Source organism: Melospiza melodia, chromosome 12 (assembly GCF_035770615.1).
Source record: "Melospiza melodia melodia isolate bMelMel2 chromosome 12, bMelMel2.pri, whole genome shotgun sequence".
NCBI lineage: Eukaryota > Metazoa > Chordata > Aves > Passeriformes > Passerellidae > Melospiza > Melospiza melodia.
Window position 1 is genome coordinate 23,977,984 of NC_086205.1, and position 13,410 is coordinate 23,991,393.

General features: G+C 47.0%; 1 protein-coding gene across 1 annotated transcript in view; it reads right to left on the reverse strand.

Moving 5' to 3' along the window:
* FNDC3B (fibronectin type III domain containing 3B) overlaps positions 1-13,156 on the reverse strand; it is a 184,332-nt gene extending 171,176 nt beyond the window's left edge. Inside the window, exon 1 of the mRNA XM_063167317.1 lies at positions 13,003-13,156. The gene's annotated coding sequence lies outside the window, so the exon portion shown is untranslated. The remainder of the gene's footprint in view (positions 1-13,002) is intronic.
* Positions 13,157-13,410: the final 254 nt, after the last annotated feature.

Consider the following 13,410-nt stretch of genomic DNA (forward strand, 5'->3'; position numbering starts at 1 on the left):
AGCCCTGGCCAAAGGCTGGGGACCCCACGGGGAACCTTCAGCGCTTCACCTTCAAGGCAAAGTCCATGCTCACAGCACAGGCAAGGCAAAGCCCACACTCCCACACCCAGCACAGTGTTTTGTAAGCAGCAAATGACAGAGCCATTGGGCAGTGGCTGGGATCCAGGACCTGCAACCATCTGCAAGTCTGCTTGGCTTTTGTTTCACTTTCCAGCGCTGATGGATGGAAACAAGGCTCCCAGTTCTTCTGAATTCGCATAAAGATAATTAAAACAACTTGTACCCCCCAAGCAGCTCAGGAAAAAGCACGTCACAAGCTTACATAAGAGTGTTGATAATATATTTAAGTAAAACCTGCCTCTAAAACAAAAAAAAAGTTCCACCCCAAACCAAAATCTCAGTTGTATCACAGAAGACACCTTTGCCAACAAGGTCTGTGACTCCTGTTGCAGGGGAAAAGGCACAGATGAAAGTGTGCAGGACTCACTGCATCCTCCTCTCTCCAAAGAAACATTAACTTCTGACACAAAAGCATTTCTGCTGGGAAAGGGGAACAGCATAGGTCAGTATTCAAGAAATTTCAGCGTAGCTACCAAGCAATTAGCTGGATAATGCCTTCTCTACATGCTTTTTCCTTTACCAGAGTTCTGGTGCAAGCAGACCTAGCAATTTGCTGCTTTTACAGCCACTTGTGAAGTTGCAGATGACCAAATTTAAATTTTCCTTTCCTTATCACTGAAAGTATTTCTACTTTGGCATTGCACATTTGTTCACTGATTTCACTTATATAAAAAGCTTTTATCTTGTAATTCAGTATAGCTTCCATCTTCTACCAGCACACAAATTCAAGCGTTTTAAAATATTTAAATTCACATTTGTATAAGCCTGACCTTGTTACATTCTTTTCCCCCTAGATAAAGTGTAAACAAAAGTTTATCTTGCATTCTGATTTTGCTTTGAAGCCTGTGATTATCTGAAGAATTAACATACTCTTTCCTAGAGATTATCCTTGGTAAAGTTTTGGATACAAACCTCTCCACTTTGATAAGCGATCCACCACTTCTGGAAAGCACCTTTGTTGTTTGACCTGATGTTCAAAGCTCTTTGAAAGCCGCCCATCTCCTTTCCTGGAACCATGTTACATCAGGACCTTCTACCAGTAAAAGTAGCAGGACATGAAAGCGAAATTCCGCCAGGACTGCAGCCATACTGGAGCTGCACCACCAGCATTGCACAGCTCTGCACAACTTCAGGGGCAAGCAGAATTGAAAAGAAGATGCCAGTTGAAGCTGAATGCCAGTTCATTAAGAAATAAGGATTAGATTATAAATTTTGCAGCTGCACTGAATGCCCACAGTACTTTCATCAGACTGTATTCCAGGTTCTCTGTTCTCCCACTCCCTTGAAATCCATCTGCCACTGGTAAACTCCTTATTCATATATGGGAATATCACAGGCATATACTCTTTAGTAGCCTTGCATTAAGCCCTGTACATTAAAAGTACTGAGGTATTATTGCATGCCCTGAGTTGGCTCCTGTTTAGATAGCTGGGCTGGGTTTGGACTAAGCTGCTCAATCAAATTCTGAATAAGTTTTTATTTATTGACGTCTTGTGCCTACACAATCATCTGCCAGCACCAGCTTTTTGCTTAAACAGTCCTGTATGCATCCCATGTTTACCTCTCTGATGGATTTAGAGATAGTAAAGTTCATTGGAACTTCTTTCCTGTTAAACATTTCTCCATCTCATCTTACGAGAAAGGCTTTCCACACTTCCAGTCATGCCTGTAACCCTCGCCTGTAACTCTACCACTTCCAATTTACCCATCTTTCACTAACAAAGGCGAGCAGAAAGCATACACTTTCCAAAACAAATCCCAGAGGGACTTGCAAAATACTGTTAATCTCCCTTCCCATCTCTATTAAAGGCAAAGTAAGATTCCCCTCTTGGGTGGATACCTTTCTTCATGGCTGTATAACCACTATCAGACCACGTTCACACTCTGGTTGAGCAGTTGCACAACAAAGTCTCCACATCTGCTCAAAGAAACTTCACTGCTAATATTGATCACAAAGGTCAGGAAGAGCTGCTGTTGGCAGAAAAACAAAGAAAACCTTTGTCTAATATACTAGAATAGATAAAAAAGGTATTTATCTGTTTCTTCTTTCCAACTGTGTATTCTGTGTATGATGAGAGAAGAGTTGTTGCTTCCCCTTCCCATCTGCCAAATCCTTTCATAAAATGCACAAGTCGAATATTGCAAAACATTTTCTGAGAAAAGTAGGGATATGAAAAAATAGTAAATCAGTGATACTTTATACAATATGCAGCCAACATAAAATACTCACTGAAGAACCAGTTAAATCTTCTTCAAAAATTTTAAGGAAGTTTTCTTCATGTGAATCACCTACACTTTGCATACAGCTCCTCAAATGGTCTTGCACTTGCCAGGCAATAGGAGCAGGAGGAGGAACAGTCTAGGGAGCACAAGCAGGACCTCAGCAGAGAGAAACCTCCTGCCCAGCCAGCCATGCCGGGGAACCCTTCAGGGAGCCAGCAGACCACAGTTACATCTCACATGCTCCACAGAGCCAGGACACTTAAAAAAAAATAAAAATCGACGTATCCATAATAATGGAAAATAACTCTTCCAAGGACAGAAGAGGAGGGAAGCTGACAGATCCAATCTGCCATCCCCATACACTTCCTAACCTGAACCCAAGTCCTCTGCCTGCCATGTGAGGTTAGTCCAGGCAGCAGGCCAAGGCTTTGCTTTTCCCTCCCGAGTGCAAGGACAGATCTGCCGCTGCCACGTGGCCCAGCACAGCCAGGGAGCTGCCCCTCATCCCAGCCAGTGCTGCCCACAGCAGAGCCAGGGAGCTGCCCCTCATCCCAGCCAGCGCTGCCCCTCATCCCAGCCAGCGCTGCCCCTCATCCCAGCCAGGGAGCTGCCCCTCATCCCAGCCAGGGAGCTGCCCCTCATCCCAGCCAGGGAGCTGCCCCTCATCCCAGCCAGGGAGCTGCCCCTCATCCCAGCCAGGGAGCTGCCCCTCATCCCAGCCAGCGCTGCCCACAGCCCTGCCAGGGAGCTGCCCCTCATCCCAGCCAGCGCTGCCCACAGCAGAGCCAGGGAGCTGCCCCTCATCCCAGCCAGCGCTGCCCACACCAGAGCCAGGGAGCTGCCCCTCATCCCAGCCAGCGCTGCCCTCACCAGAGCCAGGGAGCTGCCCCTCATCCCAGCCAGCGCTGCCCTCACCAGAGCCAGGGAGCTGCCCCTCAGCCCAGCCAGCGCTGCCCTCACCAGAGCCAGGGAGCTGCCAGAGAGCTGCACCTCATCCCAGCCAGCACTGCCCACACCAGAGCCAGGGAGCTGCCAGGGAGCTGCACCTCATCCCAGCCAGCGCTGCCCACAGCCCTGCAGCTGCACCACCGCACTGCTGCCAGCCAGGCTGGCCAGGTCTGCCCAGAGGGGCTCTTATCACTGTCCAAGTCAACTCAATCACATACGAGTGTGTTCCTGTATTTCCTTGTGCTTCATCGAGAGAGAACGTCACGGAACCTTAGATTATAGCAGGGCCAATAATAATAATACACTTGGTCTACTTGCAAACTGATCCAGTCAATACTATTTTCCATGTCTTCACATATCCCTATTTTCTCTGTCCCAATTCTCACATTTCACTCGCCTTCCTCCCCTTGCACCAACCCATACACTGAAATCAATACACTGTAGTCTAGAAAAACCTAACAAAGGAAAACGGAAAGAGACAAATAAGGAATTAGTAGGACAGACAAGAAAGGACTCAGATGTGCTAGCAAGAGCAGGACTGGAATAGTCTAGAAGCTCTGAGAAACTGAAAAAACTTTTCACAGCAGCATTTTCGGGCATAATATCATCCTGTTGGACTGAATGATCGCAAAATGCCAAAAGGAAGTGAAACCGTTGATGTCCAACTTCAGAGTTTTAGACCCACAAATATTGCCTTTACAGTAACATAGCAGCTCTCACACATCCACTGAAGCAACCCATTCAGAGGCACATAAAAATTCAAGTGTAGCCACCTCATTCCTTACACAGATTGTGGTTACAGAAGTATCTGAATGACTTGACTCTTTCGTTTTACCCAGAAGCCAGAAGTGGAAGAGATCAGAGATCCCTTTGGTTGCACTCGGCAGAATTGCCTAATTTCCACCACATCACCATTTCCTGCCCACTGAACGAGGCAGCTGGAACAGCTGGACGAGCACGTCCAGCCCTGCTAACCCAGAGGGGAAAGGGTAAAGATAAAACACCACACACACACGAGAGCTTGCAGGCAGAAGACACTTAAATTGGGTAACAAGACAATTCCTCTCTGTTCCTCATCTCCCCGCAGCCGTGGGCGTACAGTGCCCTGACTGCTGCTCGCAGCACTCGCTGACCCGAGGAACAGCCTTCAAGGCCACAAAGAGTTTGCACTGTATGCCTAACGAAGTCACAGAGGATGTTTATGTTTTGTGCAGTCACTAAAAGCACCGCTGAACTTAACAAGCAGTAATAAAGATCTGTTAGGGCAGCATATGGAGCTGCAAAAATAAACATGTGTGGAGCAGAAAGAAACAAGTTAATTTCACCACCAGCTGACACACAAGGAACAAGGATTAAGGCTCAGATCACAGACTCATGAATGGTTTGGGTTGAAAGGCACCATAAAGACCATGTAGCTTCAACCCCCTCCCATGGGCAGGGATGCCTTCCACTATCCCAGGGTGTTCCAAGCCCTGTCCTACCTGGCCTTGGACACTTCCAGGGATGGAGCAGCCACAGCTCCTCTGGGCAACTTGTGCCAGTCTCACCACCCTCATATTAAAAGATTTCTTCCTAAGAAATCTTATTAAGAAATTTCTTCCTAAGCTGAATCTATCCTTTCAATCACTTCTCTCCACTTTTATATCAAACTCTACAGAACTTTTGCTTTGTGGAAAAATCTCAGAATTCCTCTTTAGCCGTAAGATTTCTTGTGCATTGGTTATGGCCAGCTAAGAATAATGTAACCTGCATGTTCAATACCAGGTAGGAGTGTGACCCCAGACCACTGGTGCCTATGATCTAGTACTAAAATTCTCAATGAACTTTATTTAACTTCCTAGCATGGTGAAAACAGATGAGTGCTGCCCAGTAGTCCACAACAGACATCCAACAAAACATTAACTGGGTCTCTGGTGTAATCCATAGGATATTTCTTTCTCCTGAACATGACATTATTACCTCACCAACATCTAAGTTAACCACAATGGGAAGTACAAAGTCATTTTGCTTTGGTCCTTTAAGGTTTCTCTTTGTTGACTTCTGTTGTTGTTTTGAGGTCCTGCTGAACTCTAATGTAATTTAGTTTTATAACAAATAAACCAAAAGGACAACATACAAATAGGAAGTTACACAAGGAAACACTGTGGGAATGAACCACCTACCTGCTTAAGTGCAAGCAAAACACAGAAGTATCAAAAAACCAGGCTTCACTTCTGCTTATTCTGGGTGTTTTGTCAGTATTAGAGACCAGGAAGGTACCTACAGCAGCCTAAATAACAAACTTCTGATTATAGAACAGCAAGAAATTGACACTCAAACAAATTGACTTATAAACATACAAACTGACACCCTGAAATGCCATAAAATTAACCCTTTATCCTCAGAACATCCTACATTTCCTACCAGTACAAAAGGAGGTTGAACTGTTCAGAGCAGAGCTGACAGCCTGCAGGGTCACAGTGCACACAGAGAGCAGGGGGTCAGTCTTTTGGCTACAGAATCATTTTCAATTGATCCAGAAGGGTAAGTGTTGTTTCACTCCACAATTTCTACAGGGGATTATTTGTGACACTGACATTTTCTGCACTCCTCCAAGCCACTAAGGTCATTCATTTAAAAGGAGACAACATATGTACATTTTCAGACTTCAACACAGACATACTGAAGCACCATTTAACTATGATTTATACTGAATTTAGCTTTTTTTTTTTCCACCATCCCTTTCTCTTTTCCATAGCACCACCAACTTTCTGCAGCTCATCCTGCTTCTGGGTTATTCTCCAAGCCTGAGTTCTCCAAAGACCATGTGCAGTTTCAGAGGTGGAAGTGGTGGAAGGAGTTAAACACAACAGCCAAAGCACAAGGCCACCTCACTACACCAATCCCTCATTTCCTTCCTTGTAATAACACCCTTGCCAACCAAGCCAGGAAACTTCTGACCCATTCCTCAGAACCAGCCTTTAAGATGGATTTTCCCTCCTAGTATGCCTGGCTGGGACCTGTACCATCAGCAATGCCTCAGCCAATGATCCAAGGAGCAGCACATGTGGTCCTGTCACACCAGGCCACTTCAGCTCCGTGAAGCACACGAGGACCACACAGCACAGCCCTCCCGGGTCACCTGCAGCCACCTTGGGGCCAGGACACTTCCACCTGGGCTGCAGTGCTGGGCACAGCCCAGTGCACGTGTGGATGGACACACTCCCCACGTCCACAGGCCACGCAGAGGCCGCACGCCACGGGCAGCGCATGAACCCAAAGGGAAGAGCACAGAAGGGAATGCAGCGTTCCACCACAAACACAGATCCGCTGCCCCTCCCTCACCCACATCTGAAGCGCTCAAGAAAAGCCGGCTAAGAGCAAACGCTGTGCCAAATTCAGGATTGTGTCTCTGGCTGCCCAGCTCCCCAGACTCGGGGGTTGTCAGATGGGTTGCTCAAGAGGAATGCTGCTCCTGTGACCAAATGCTGCACCCCAAACCTCCAGCCTGGAGCACAGGAGCATAAAAACCCTCACTGCATGCTAAGGATCACCTTTAACAGCCTTGCAACCAACAGAATATAAATCATACTGAGAGATAATAGAAGGAAAACTCTACTGTGGTATCAAGAATCACAGGTGGGTAATGAATATGCATGTAAAAGAAAGGATGGGCAAGTGGGACACTGAGAAAAGCAGACCTTGGAATAAAAAAAACCTCACTAAAGCAGAAGCCAATTCCATAAAAATCCAGAGTAAGAAACGTTGTTTTCTTTCATTTGCTTTTCTTTGAGCTGCCACAGCTTCTAACACTTTCCAGCATTCGAAAATAAAGACTTGTTGCTCTCTCCTCCCCAAGGCAGGCTTTGAGAACAAATTTCCTAGTTAACCTGCCAAAGCAGAAGATGTGATAGCAGCTGAACATCCCTCTGCCCTGCTCAGGGGATGACTCAGTGGAAATCAGCCCTCAAGAAACATGTTGCCACCCTTCAGACAATGCAACCAAATAGGAACAAATTCTTCACCCTTAAAGTCAAGCCTCCCAAGGTAGCCACAGTTCAATACAGGACTGTATAATAGAGGATCACTAACAGGTTTTGGGGGAAATCTATAGCTTATTTTCAAGCCCTTTTTACAATTTTTTAATACAGTTAATAAAAAATATATCTCCTAACAAGCCTATAAAATCATTTCCTCAGAGCTTTAGAGTAGTACAAAAGAACAGGACGTGAGTGTGCTCTAAGCAAAATGAAGTAAGAACTGGTGAAAACAAGACCAACATTACAACTGTTCAAGCCAAACACACCCCTCAAAGTCAAACACCAGTTACCATCTGCTACAAGAACAGAACACACAAACATGTATGCAACTAGGTCCCAAACTTCCATCCAGTTCAAATATACCTAGAAAAATCAGATACATGGTATATTCCGATTTGTCTTGTCACAAAAGGAGGAACTTTTCCCACTTCAACATAAGGCATTATTCCTGATACTTTAGCATCATATGAAAGACAAAATACTGAGTCCTCCAGTAAAGCAACACCCTTGATGGAGTCAGTCAAGCCAAAGCTGTGCCTTTGCTTTTCAGACTCACCATTTCCATCAGTACTTACAGACAAAGGAAAAAAAAAAACAACACACTATTCAGGCATTACAGACCCCAAAATATTCCACAAGCTCTGCAGTTCTCACTGGATGTCTTCTGCTCTGTTAACTCATTCTAATGAAGTGATGCTTCTGGTTGCCACACATTTGCTAGTAACAAGACACTGAAGGCAATTTTTTCCATTCTGCAAGTTGACATCACACGAGTCCACAAAAAACACAGGCTGACCAGAAGAAACCTACCCAGTGCTCTCATTATCCACAAATGCTTTCATCCTTTTTTCTCTGCTGCATTATTCCACATCAATAAATAAATGAGGAGCAGAGCAATACCCAGCACTGAGTAACATACCCAGATCAGTTCAAGAGTCTGCAAGCATAAGGTCACTTATGTTACCTGAATTGTCATTGAATAGGGACATACTTCTACAGCAAAGGCAAGTTATAAAGTGGAATTAATTCTTTCAGCTAACTAAAGGAAAATGGTAAGGTCATCCTGAAACAATCAGGACAACTCTCTACTCCAACGCTGCTTCTTCCATCAACGTCCAAAATAATCATTCCAACTTCACTACAGTTCTGGGTTTGACTATAGAATTGTGCAGAAATATTTGGGGTAAAAGGTAACATGGAGATATAGGTCATAAACACTGGCTTTTTATTAGTGGGTGACGGAAAATGGGGAGCAACCATGTAAAACTGACACAGCTGCACAGAGGCCCAGAGAACCTACAAACTAAGAGCAGACTGGCTTTGCTAGTTCAGATTAAAAGCATGGGGAAATCTGTCCACAACATCCCAAGCATCTCTGAGGGTGGCAGGGGTCATCTAAAATTGTTGTTTATTGACGTTTTTATTAGCCTCTTGAAAGGAATTTCTTTCTCTCTTTCCAAGGCATTCCATATGAAGCATTCCTGGAAGCATGAAGTAGAGGTTTAAATACATGTATACACACATTCTATTATTAGAGTCCTCTGCAAGGACCTAATAATAGAGAAGTCCATAATTTGTATAAGGCAATGATAAGAGACCAGGATGTAAAGCATGTTTTAAGGTATTTGCATTGCTGCCACAGAATTGCAATACACTAAATCCACACAGAAAAATCAGACAGGCTTATCACCTTCATCTCCAGAGAATTCAAGTGTTTGCTCTCAGTTATTCTAAATCTAAAAAATAACAAGATAAACAAAACCACAAGAGCAGAAACCCCTCTCCTGAATCCATCTTGTCATTGCACTGAGTATCTTATAGAATGAGGAGCAGATGCCAGAACAAGCAAATGCCACATATTAGTATTAGCTGTAGTTTCATCCTCTCGAAAAAAGAAATTATAAAATATGTATTTCATTACTTAGGAATTGTTTATTGCTTCACATTACAAAACTAACACTATACATAGCTGCAGTTTACTAAACAGAGCATCCACACAGCAATTTTCAGTATATCACCATTATAAACTGTCACCATTAGAAAAACAAATAGAGAGTGTTTCATATGCTGTTGGCTTTTGTCTGTTATCTGCTAACAAACACCACAATTTACTTGTAAACAAAGAATTCCTCAGATGAAACGCAGAAAGCATGTCACTGGAGAAGCCCTGCATTTTAACTTCTAAGCTCAAGGAAACCCATCCTTTTCCCAATTAAAAGCACCACAAAGATTTGCTCCAAGCTGCACTACCTGGGACCTCCAGGGAATATTCCTGCTCGAGAACAGACTTTAACACAGACGACGTTTTCCTTGAGAACTTGCTCAACAGCACCGTCATTTTTCATCCAGAGCAAAGCACAGATTTAACATCCACAGCAGCATTTCTGAAAGGCAACTCATCTCTCCAACACTGTTGCAAATTCCGCAATAAATCACATTTAATTAGTTTGTGCTTTTTTTTCCTTTTTTTTTTTTTTTTTCCCCGGCTGTCTGGAACCCAACAGCGAGCAGGCTTCCAACTTTAATTTTGCAAAGAGGCGCTCAGAATAAACTGATAAAAACGCCAAGCACCACGTCCCCGCTGGAAGCTGCTCGGAGTTATCTGCTCGCCGGCACACCAGCATTCCTGCCTGTAGATGGCTTTTCACCGCCGTGCATCCAGCGGCTCCTATTTCCACCGCCTCGTTTGAAGAACTTCCCTCTTCCCACATACCTTCCATCTCCAGGGACGGATCACACAGGGACACCAAACCTTGGCCGTAAACAACACGGGTTTTGATCCTGCTGTTTCCAGAGGATCCTCCACCGCTCAGCAGCACGGAGACAATCGCCGAGGCACAAATCCTCGGGGCAACGCTTGGGAAACTTTGTCTCGCCAGTTATTTTGCACAGCTGAGATTTACACAGGGCTCTGCTGGCTTCTTCTGCTATTTATTTTATTTGCTGCGCACCAAAGGCTGCCGCAAACAAATGGAATTTCGATAACTTGCGGCATGTTGCTCAAAACAACTCCAGTGACAATATTTCCAGACTTTAAACCAAACAGCCTTGGTGGAGTGACAGGATGCTGTCCCAGTGTGTCCCAAAGTGCCACCCCACTCCATCTCCCCCCAGGTCTTTTCTTTGGATGGAAGTGGCAGACTACAGTGAAGAAAAAAGCACTGTGGAGAGTAATTTGTTTGATTCAGGTGTTTTCAGGCTCTGGGCCTTGTATTTAATTACATGTGCTTAGCAGGCATTTATCCTCATGCTACAAACATTTATTCTCACTGTAAAGGTTGGTTCTGACAGCCTACCTTTTTGAGGGAAAAAGTCAATTATACTTATTAGAAAGTTCATGAATACAACCACACACATGCACAAGTTTGCTGCATGGTCTGTACATATTTTCTTGAACAGATTTATGAACTGCAGAAGTTTGACTGCTCTTAACTGCTTCTCTTTCTCAGAGGACATAAAGAAAACTATAAAGCGAGGAGAAGAAAAACCCAAATTCTCTGCTAAGACACAGGTATGATGGAGAAAACTTCTTTTAGTTCCCCGAATACTACACGTAGGAAAAAAGTGCCAGGATAAACACATTTCAGATCGAAAGTTACAAACTTCTCTGAGACTAAAGATAAAATACTTTCAGTATGGAGTTACAGCTCTGAGCTTCTTGGCTATAGCAGAATATCAGCTTATTTTGGCTGCTAGCTACCTTCATTTCTTATCCTTTGGCCAACTATAGGCTAACAGTATGAAAAAACCCTCTCATTGCTGTCCCAGCAGAAACCTCAAACCCAAACCAGATGAGTCTCAAAGGCACAAAATTTTAAAAAAGAAAAAAAAATAAGTAAAATATAACACCTTCCACACAGACTCATCTCCGAGCTACATTATAAGCATAAAGTAGCTGAAAGATACCGAACTGGGAGGAACAATACACAATACTTCTGGGGCAGCAGACGTTTCTGCCACAGCAGGGTCCCAATACAACCACAAATCACAACAGCTTTGAAATTAACGAGAGGGAACCGCAGAAGTGCTGAAGATTAAGAGAAAAGCACTAACAGACCGCTTCTGTGCGAGACCCGAAATGACCCCGGGAATTCGGCCAAGAATCATTTTCTTACTGGTAGCACCGGCAGCGACTGCTGAGAAAGACACACGGGCCGCAGGTGAACGGGGCAAGGGGAGCAAGATGCTTCCACTCAGGAGGAGCCCTCGGCCATTCCTGAGTTCCATGGAAGCCATGCCTTTATCTGGATTCCCAGCCAAGCACACATTGTGTCACCCGTGTCCAGACCGGCCGCTCCCCATCGGAACAAAGCGCAGACCCGGACCAGGACAGGCACTGCCAGGCCTGGCACTCCCAAACTCTTTTAAAGCAAGCTCTGCTGCCACAAAAAAAAAAAAAAAAAAAAAAAAAAAAAGTTGAGAAATAGTGGTCTACGCTTAAAAAAATCTGTGGAAGTTTGAAATGCCATTACCCAGCACATTGTTAAACTCGAGTTAGACTGGTTTGGCACCTTTCAGGAACGCACTGTGTGTTCTGCAGGGTAAGCGGTTAAGGGATACAGCAGCTGTGGTTAGGGCACAGGTAACTGGGATATGTGAATCCTGTTCTCACAGACCCAGCACGGAGTCCGAATAGAAAACAAGAAAATCCACAATAAAAAACACCAACAAGGAACTCTAATCTCCACATATCTCAGTTCCCCCCCCCCGCCCACTCTGTGATGGGGTAACTACCCCTTTAAGGCCAGTACTTTTATACACTCAAAGGACACAAAGAAATGCAAATGAAATACAAAATTACTAATATGGAGAGAAGCAGGCTTGCCCGCGCCTTCTATTCTACAAATATAGATGGGATAAATGGTTCGTTACATTTAACTCCAAGCCGCACTACCTCCGCCAAAACCTTATTTAAATAGAACATTTCTGAGAACCGGGAAGGGGGGGGATGCAGCTGTGGTCTTAACCTAAGAGAGGTTAAGCTTTTAAAAAGGGTTGTTCTTTTTTACTCCGTCTGCTGGTCGCATGCCATTTTAAAAAGGTGTCTGGCAAGCAAAAATAAAAAGTTTCCAGGGCTTTCCTTCCCCAAGCCGCCTCTGCCAGGAGCCCGGCGGGGAGGACGGGGCCAAGAGAAGACGGTCGCGCCTTTCTCCAGCTTTTTCTCCAACATGCCCTCTGGATCCCGACGTTCTGGAGGCGGAGGAGCCCCCGGTTCCTCCACCTGCCCGCAGCCCCGGCCGGGCAGGGGGCTGCGGAGCGGGGCGCGGCTCGGGGGTGCCGCGGGCGGGCGCCCCGCACACACCGCGGTGCCCGCGGCCCCCGCCGGCACCGACCGCTCCCGCACTTCTCCTCCGGGAGCCGCAGCGGGCGGGGAGGGCGGTGGCGATGACAGCGGCCGGGCCGGCCGCCCCCAGGGACAGCCGGGCGGTGCTGGAGCGCCCGTCCCGCCGCCAGCCCCGAGCGCGGCCGCTCCCGCCCGCCCGCCGGGCGCTCCCCGCGGCGGACGGAGCCGGCGGGGCGGGCAGAGAAACTTTCCACCGAGTGCGGCCGCGTCCCGCCGCCGAACAAAAGAGCCGGGACCCGGAGAGGCGCCGCGGGGCGGGGGACGCAGCTGCCCGGCGCTCGGAGCGCGGCGGAGCCGCGGGTCTCCCCGCCCGGCACCCGTTCGCCCGCAGCGCCGCCGCGTCCTTACCTGCGGGAGGGCGGTGCGGGGCGGCGAGTCCCGGTTAGCTGGAGCGAGTGCCGGGAGGGCTCGGCGGGGATTCCGCCATGTCAGTGATGTCGGCACCACATGGGGCCCCGGCCGGCCCACGCTACCGCGCACTCTGGAGTAGCGGCTCCCGCCGAAAAGGCGGCCGAGGCGGGCGTGGGACGCCGGCCAGCCCCGCTGCTGCCCCGCCCCGCGCCGCCGGGGCGGGCGCTCCGTGAGGGGCGGGCACGGGCTGGGCACGGCGCCCGGCCCCTTCGGCCCCAGCCGCTCCGGTTCCCGTTCCGCCTCGTCCGCCCGCCGCGATCCGCTCGTCGTTCCTTGGAACCGCGGAATAATAGAGTTAGAGAATCGTCAGGGTTGAAGATGAGCCGGTCCAGCCGCCCGGCCAGC